An 8,025-nucleotide genomic window follows, 5' to 3' on the forward strand; every position below is an offset into this window, starting at 1 on the left:
TTTTGTGTGTGCTGTAAATTGTTCTGGGCCTGGCAGTCTTCATTGAAGGGTAGTACACAAATGAATTTAAAAAGTAAATAAAACCTTGAGTGGGAGAATAAAACAACCAGTAATCACAGGCAACGTGCTATTGAGATCAGCCATGAGTCCGAAGTATAGACCTCCTGCTTTTAGATGGTGATAGCGTGATATCTGTTATGTTTTACTTTATTGAACAATCATTACTGCTAACAAGTGGCAAAAGGCTGAGAAGCAAGGTGTCCATGGCAACGGCAAGCTCTGTTAACATGTGGCCATAGAAATCGCCCCACTTCAAAGACTTTGTACAGCACAGTATCCCGCTGTAATGTAACATGGGAAATATTGGCATACAGTACTTAATGTCCCTCGCCCGTAATTTTAGTCAGGGAAAGGTCATAGAACCTGAATACAGACAGGAGAGAACATCAGTTATATAACTATAGATCATCATCACTGATGATGTAACAGCTTGCAAGCATCACTGTGTCGCCTAGATCTCCATGTACCTGAAGGAGATTCACTAAGGCCCACTTTAAATGTTAAATTTGACTGTTGAAAGGCACACCTAGTGGTAATTATGCCTCTGCAGAAGACTGTGAATTCTCTTTGCATGTTACATAAAGGAAATTGGGTTCCACTCTCTGAAAACAATCTCACAGCATGTGAGGAGAGACCACAAAACACATCATGCCAGGTTGATATCACATGAACGTTCATCCCTTTTGCCTTGTGGAAGGATTTGAGGTGGTCAAGGACAACACATTTAATGGAAAGGCTCTTTATGCCCTTTCAGGCCCTTGGGAGGGAGAGAGTTCGGACCCTGGGGATTCAATATTAAAGGACTTCTTCTTTATGTCTAGTAAGCAATCATTTCCTACCTAAATATGAAGACTTGACTTGCTTCCCTCTCTCCTGCTTGGGCCTCTGCAAAACAGATTTTAAACAGTGTAATGCTTTGTCCCTCCTTGCTGGCCATACTGGTTCAGTTCAAACTCATCTGCCTTCCTGCAGGGGTTTCTCTGCAGCCTCTTGTATTAAATAAGTTTGCCAGTTGGTCTTGTACCCTCTGTGTGCAGCCTTCTCCTCATGATACTACTTGTTTCAATAAATTCTTTCTGAATTGTCATAGCTTCCCACAGGATTATCTAGTAAGCAAGAACTATCCCTCCCTTCATTCACTGTCCCTTATTTCTCCTAATGAAAAGTTTGGTGAAGGAAAGAAGAAAACGTCCAGGCCTTTATACCCTGTGGCATTCTCACTTCCCTTTTCAGGGGCTCTGCTGTCCGCTTCAGCATGCCAGGTAGGTGTGCTGGTAGATGGTGGGCGTGGTTGTCAGTAGCTAAGCCCTATGAGTATGAGGGCTGTCCTTTCTCTCAGCTACCCATCTGGTCCCACTGCTGCAGATAGACAGCACCACAGTGAGGAGGTGCAGATGGACCAAGTAAGGAGAAAGGAAAAACAAAAGATGCAGAGGTGGGCAGTTGTCTTGATTTGGAAAGATGATGATGGGATAGTGTCGCTTCTTCACATTAGACAGGTACACATGACCATTTTGTTCTAGCCTTCTAATAGCCTCCGTTTGAGCCGGAGAGAGCGAGATTTAAATGTGGCAACATTGCCAAGTTAATCTACACAGAAAATTGCCTCAGGTTTATTATGACTGTGGCTGCTGTGGAGACTGACCACTCCCTCACACTGCGCTGTTTCCTTCTCCTTGCCCACACAAGGCAGTATTTTTACTACAGGCGTTGTTGGGACAGATGGCAGTGGTGATGTGGGAGGGTAGTGTTCTGCCCTGTTTAAACACGGGGTGCTCAGCCCTGCCACATGTGAGGCCTCATAAAAAAATCTCATATAGCACAACCCTCATTTGGTTCTGATGCGAGAGATTCAAGGAAGTCACAGGAGTTGGGCCAGTTGACAGCAGTTCATGAGGATGTTCTTCAGTGGCGGCTACAGTGCAAAGCAAGTCAATGATATAATTATTCAGTGTGCTCTCTGCATGTGGTTTCTTGTGGCCTGCATTGTGCAGGCTGGTGAGTGAGTGGGGGAATGTGTGTGGGAAAGACTGTGGCATGCATGTTCCTGCCTTTGGGCATTCACACAGGGGAAATGTACACTTATTTTATGTTATGCAAACAGGGAATTTGTATTAATGGAACAGAGCAAGCTGAGCATGCAAGCCACTTCCAAGCAGGCCTGGTGCCTGACCCCATTACGTAACTTTTAAATACATTAACCTCAACTGGCTTGCCAATCAGAAAGCACATATTGTGCAACATCCTGCAAAATTTGGTAGACGGTCTGAAACTAACTCTCAGTTGAAATAATCCTACATGCATTTACTTGAAATCCCACTCTGTTCAGTGTAGCTATTCAGCTCAGTCCTAAGCATGCTTACTAAAAGTAAGCCTCACTGTGTTCAGTGAGGCTTACTTCTAGTTCAGTAGTACAGGATTGCATCTTTAGAGCTATGCATGCTTTCTTGAAGTCTCAGTGGCTGACATTTTGACTAACGAAGCAGCAGTGCAACAGGAGAAGCATTGGTGTAGCTTCTGAAGAGTCCAGACTAACACTGCACTCAGTGTGCCATTTGTAACATGGCACAGAGCTCTTCCTGCAGAAGGAGAGGTTGTCAAAATTCGCCCCCACCACTGAGCCAGCAGTATAGCTGAGCTAGTGGAACCTTTTAGGAGCACCAGTACTTTTCTTGTTGCACTAATGCTTTGTTAGTCAGGTTATCAGCCACTGTGTTTAGTTGGGCATACTCTCGGTTAATTGTGGACAGAACTGCAGTCTTGCAGCACAATCCTATGCATGTTTACCCAGCAGCAAGCCACACTGTTCAGTGCATTTTACTCCTATATATAGACGATTGTAACCTTACTCCCTTATTTCAACATGATTGAGGGTTTGGACTATGCCGTTTCACATTAAGTTATATAATTCATAAAATATCGATACTGATCTCTCAACATTCTCAAAGTACAGTGCCATGTTACAAATCTCCCCGCTAAATATGTGCTGTACCAGCCAAATAACTGCTGTTAAGTCACAGGAAGCTGCTTTATACTGAGTCAAACCACTTACACATTTAATTCAATGTTTTCTGCTGCCAGCAGCAGCAGCTCTTCAGGATTACAGGCATCTGGAGATGCCAGGGGTTGAGCATAGACAGGACCGGCATCACAGCTAGACCAAGTATAGGCACAAGTAGACCAAGTATAGAGTCCATGCCCACCCATGTCCACTTGAAGGTCCATGTTACAGAAAGAGCTTGGGGCTGCAGACAACATCCCTCTATGTGATTTGGAGTTGCAGGCTTGCAACCTCCATCTTGGCTCCTTGAGCTCACGAGTTCGTGAACTCTGCACATGTTCATATTTGGCATAAGCAAACATGGGGCAGTACTGCCCAAGGTCAGGATAACAAACGATTGCAGGGAGACCCCCATGACCTCTCAGAGAGGAAGCTAGCAAACAAACATACTTGGGTCAAAGAGACCTCCACAAGCAAAATAGCTAACCCATTTCACAATGGGATTAGCTTCATTATTCATGATTACCCCCAGCATATGTATGTATGGCATACCCCCAGCCTCCAATCACCGCGTTAATAAGCTGGCATGGACCCAGAGGTAGGATCGTTAACAGAAAAATAAACTGATCTATCAGGAGGAGATGCCCTGGAATCCGATAAGGCTTTTGAGTTCACCCATACAGCACTCTATGCACACCTCTCCACCAGCCATTCCAGCTTTTGTTTCTTAAATAGCACACCTGCTTGATTGGTTCATGTAAACATATACTTCTTTGTTACATTTGGATTTCAGCCCCTGCACACAGGGCGCTTGACTTATATATTGCCTCAGGATATGTTTCTGAGTACAAATACCCCTGGCCCAACCACATGGCCTTGGGATTAGATTGGGGATCACACTTGAAATCAGACTCCACATGGATTTTTGCCCTGCTGGTTCTCAAGGGCTTGACTTTCTCCTCAGCATTTCATCTTCCCACTTTTCTGCTGCCTTCTCCCTGTAAGGAAGTCTATCTGAGCACCCCAACCTGCAAGTGTAACCAACACACCAACGGATTTGGGATGGGTTATACTAACTGCCCATCTCTTTAAATCTCTGAGCTCCCTTCTCTCACCTCTTTAAATCTATATCGTGTCTTTTCTCAAGCAAAGCCATAAGCTAATTCATTGGCAATTTGGACCTCTACATGGGACTCTAGTTAATACTGTTAGTTAAGATTCTATTGGCTCCTTTACTTGCCTAACCAATCTTTTATTTTCCTTTACCCCTATTATCCCTAAATAAATCTGATTGCACCACATTTCCATCTCCTCTTCCTCATTTTCCAGATCAAAACTTTGCACAAATTTATTCTGTAATGCACTGTTCCATCTAGTCACCATGCTGATTCCCCACATTCACCCAAAAGCCTGATTTGAGTGTAGCCAGCACTTTAGAACAGTCTCATTAACTAGGGATGTGCACAGAACCAGTTCTGTACACTCCCAGAAGGGAAGGGGGGGGTCACTTTAAGGGGCAGGGGAGGTGCTGCCTATCTGCTAGCCCCCACCCTGCTGGTGCTTTCCCCCCACTGGCACTCTTCCAAAAGGCCAGCATGCAGGGCTGCAGCAGGCCTTGCAGTCGGGATCCACATTGCTGCACAAATGGCTGATGTGTATGCTCATGGCATGCACATGCATTTGCACTGGCCATTTGTGTGACGATGCTGATCCCGGCTACAAAGAGGCATGCTGCAGCCCTGCACACCCACTTTTTGGAAAAGCATCAGCGGGGGGAAAGTGGGGGTGGGGCCTGGCAGGTAGGCAGCACCTTCCCTGCCCCTTAAAGTGACCCCCCTCCAAACCTCCCCCTCCAAACCCTCCAGATGGTTGCTGGAACCATTTTGACACTCCTAGAATGGAGTGCTGAACGTTTCTGTGCACATCCCTATCATTAACATCCATGCCTTCCCATCCAGCTGCCCATCCAGCTGACCCCTTTGCAGTGGCAGTGGCAGTATGAGTTGCGGCATCCTGTCAGCTAATGAGAGTATCTCTCAGGCTTAAGGGATGCTCTAATTGTCCAATGGGAGGGAGAGGAGTTGCTGCTGAAGGACTCAGCGGCTTTGGTGTCTGCTGCTCTTCTTCTGGCCCTCTGAAGTTGGGATGGGGAGGAATTGCTTCTGAAGCTACCAAAGGATGCAGTGGTGTCAGTTCCTCCCTTTCTCGCCCTTGGACAGTGAGACCAACCATGGACACCTGTTGCCATGTCCTTCAGCAGCTTCAGTGGCAGTTCCTCGCCCTCCTGACTGCACTAGGTTGGCTGTTACTGCCTGCCCCCCAGTTCACCACAACCTGGTAAGCTGGGTGGACATGGAGGTCCATGTCTACCCAGTGTGGAAGGGAGGTCAGGTGCCCGGTGCAATTCACTGCCTCAGAGTGCAGTAGTGCTGGCCTGGGCATCAGGCCTTTTGCATGCAAAGCATGTGCTCTGCCAGTGACCTTTTGCCCCTCCCCTGATGGGGGACATAAGGCTTTTCCAGCTGACTCCTTTCCAGAGATTTACAGCAGCATGTTTTATTATCCTGTGCTTGTTTACTCAATTCCATAGGAACAATCCGATGTATGCGTAGCATTGCAGCTTTAGTGCTATACTATCACTTGATCTGCTGATGCCATGCCCTTACTACTGTTGATATTTGAGTGCTTTTGACCTTGTAAAATACTCTTGTGACCTCACACTGCAAATTACTCATGCAGATAATACATATGCCTACTCCTGGTAGGGGTTAACAAAAAGGAGGTATACCAATGAAAATATAGCTTAATTTTTAAGAAAGAAAGAAAAGGTTTGGAAGGCTGAAGTGGCCAAAGCCTGGCATAGAGACAGTACATGCATCTCCTGAATAAGGGAGTGCCTAGATTTGCTCAATAGTAAGGCAAGGAAAAGGGACTCACCCATTCCTCCTTGGCCAGGAGGATAATGCTGCAAGAGTAGGCAGCATTAATCACAGGGAGGTGAAAAGCCTGGCTGCCTTGGGGTGGAAAATATTGGGTAGCAAATTACAAGAAGTCTTTCACTGCCCAAGAGCAATGCACGTGTGCTGAGACTGAGTGCCAGAAACTGCTTTTGCATGTGGCAATTAGGGTCCGCCCTGGTTTGCATTTTAATGGGAGACTACATGTGTGAGCACTGTAAGATATTCCCTTTAGGGGATGAGGCTGCTCTGGGAAGAGCACCTGCATATTGACGTGCAGAATGTTCCATATTTCTCCCTGTTATCTCCAAAATATGGCTGAAAGAGACTCCTGTCTGCAGCCTTAGAGAAGCCACTGCCAGTCTGTGTAGGCAATACTGAGTTAGATGGACCAAGGGTCTGACTATGTAAGGCAGGACTTCTGAAGTGTTTCCCACAGAGAGAAATGGGACGGGGGTGGTGGTGGTTCTAGTAGGTGGAAGAGGGGCTATACTCGGTGCTCTGGAAGTGAAATAACTGAGCATGTTAAACAAGAACATGCAACTTTCAAGGGGGCTGAATGTCCCCTTTGTTAAAAGGGCCACCTTTGTTTGCATGTGAATGGGAGACTCAGAATATGAGGCTATTCTCACGATCAGGCGAAATTGGGCTAGGGGAGTTCTCAACCTTAGGGGTTCTCAACCTTGGGTCCCTCAGTTAAACTCCCATAACCCCCAACCACAATGGCATTTGGCCATTATGCTGGGGATTATGGGAGTTGAAGTCCACCAACATCTGAGGACCCAAGGTTGAGAACCCCTGAATCTAAAAGCCTGGGTGAACAAATTTGTCTTCAGTATGTGTGGGGTGGGGGTGCTTGTGATTACTCAATGGAGAGGGGATGTTGGGCCATTAGAAAAATTCAAAAGCTACATGGGGCCAATGAAAACAATACACAAGCAAGCTTTTGAATTCTCCAAAACGCTTCATCAGGCTGGATGTCAAGCAAAGCAAAAAGGAGGTGAGGAGAGGAGAGCTGGGCAAGTTCAGTAGAGCCGGAAGTCTACAGTTTAACCCTCTCATGATGGAGGCAGAGTTTTGGCAGGAGTTGTGTAGTTGCAGGGCCAGATCCAGATGACGTTAGTTAGGACCACACACTGAAATTAATTTAGTCATCTCTCATTTGTGTCTATGCTGTTTGGTCATGATCACCTTGATCTGGATCCTGCTCTTAGATGTGCACTTTGTGAGGCAGACCTAATGAAACCCGCGCAGCTCCTCCAAAACTCCTTAAAAATGGTTACATGGCAGGTGCTGGGAATGGGGGGTTTTTTTAACGGTGAAAGAAAATGAGAAGAAGAGCGGTGGGGACCTGGCATTAAAGGGAAAGGGGTGATTCTGAGATGGCGGAGGGCATGGGATGTTGTAGTGGTGGATGCCTCATCTTCCTCACTGGGGAGACGAGGCACTGTTCAAGGTGGGTGAGGCAATGGTGCACCGGACCACGCTTGGAAGGTCGCCTGGATCCAAGAGCTGCCGCCACTGTCCTTGCGCACCAGAGTGTAGCAGGTGTTCCCCCATCCTCTCTCACAACGCGCGTTTCTGTGCCCCCCCCAACTCCCCTGCATGCGCCAATCACACCAGCCTGCCTTGGGGGCCATGCAGCTCACGTAGTCCCACATGCTGCCCACACGTACCTGCGATGTGAGCCAAGGTAGCCCTCCTCCCTCCCTCCTCTGCTTAGCCTTCACCGCAGCATGATCCTGGCCAGAGGTTGTCCCCCACACCCGGCGAGGTCATAAAGGGGACCGCCGTCTTCCACCGGCGGTGCAGACCAGGGGGTTATAGGGGGCCGAGGGACCACAACACTCCACCAATGCAAGAAGGAAACAGCGTTTCCTCTCAAGGTGCCTTGGCCACAACAGGCAGCTGGTTTTAAATCGGTTTGGATCGGACACGAACCGTGTTGGGCATCAAATCCCCAGGATCACTTCATTCCAGTGCCATTCATCCAATGACCCTTTTGCA

Source organism: Hemicordylus capensis, chromosome 2 (genome assembly GCF_027244095.1).
Source record: "Hemicordylus capensis ecotype Gifberg chromosome 2, rHemCap1.1.pri, whole genome shotgun sequence".
Lineage (NCBI taxonomy): Eukaryota > Metazoa > Chordata > Lepidosauria > Squamata > Cordylidae > Hemicordylus > Hemicordylus capensis.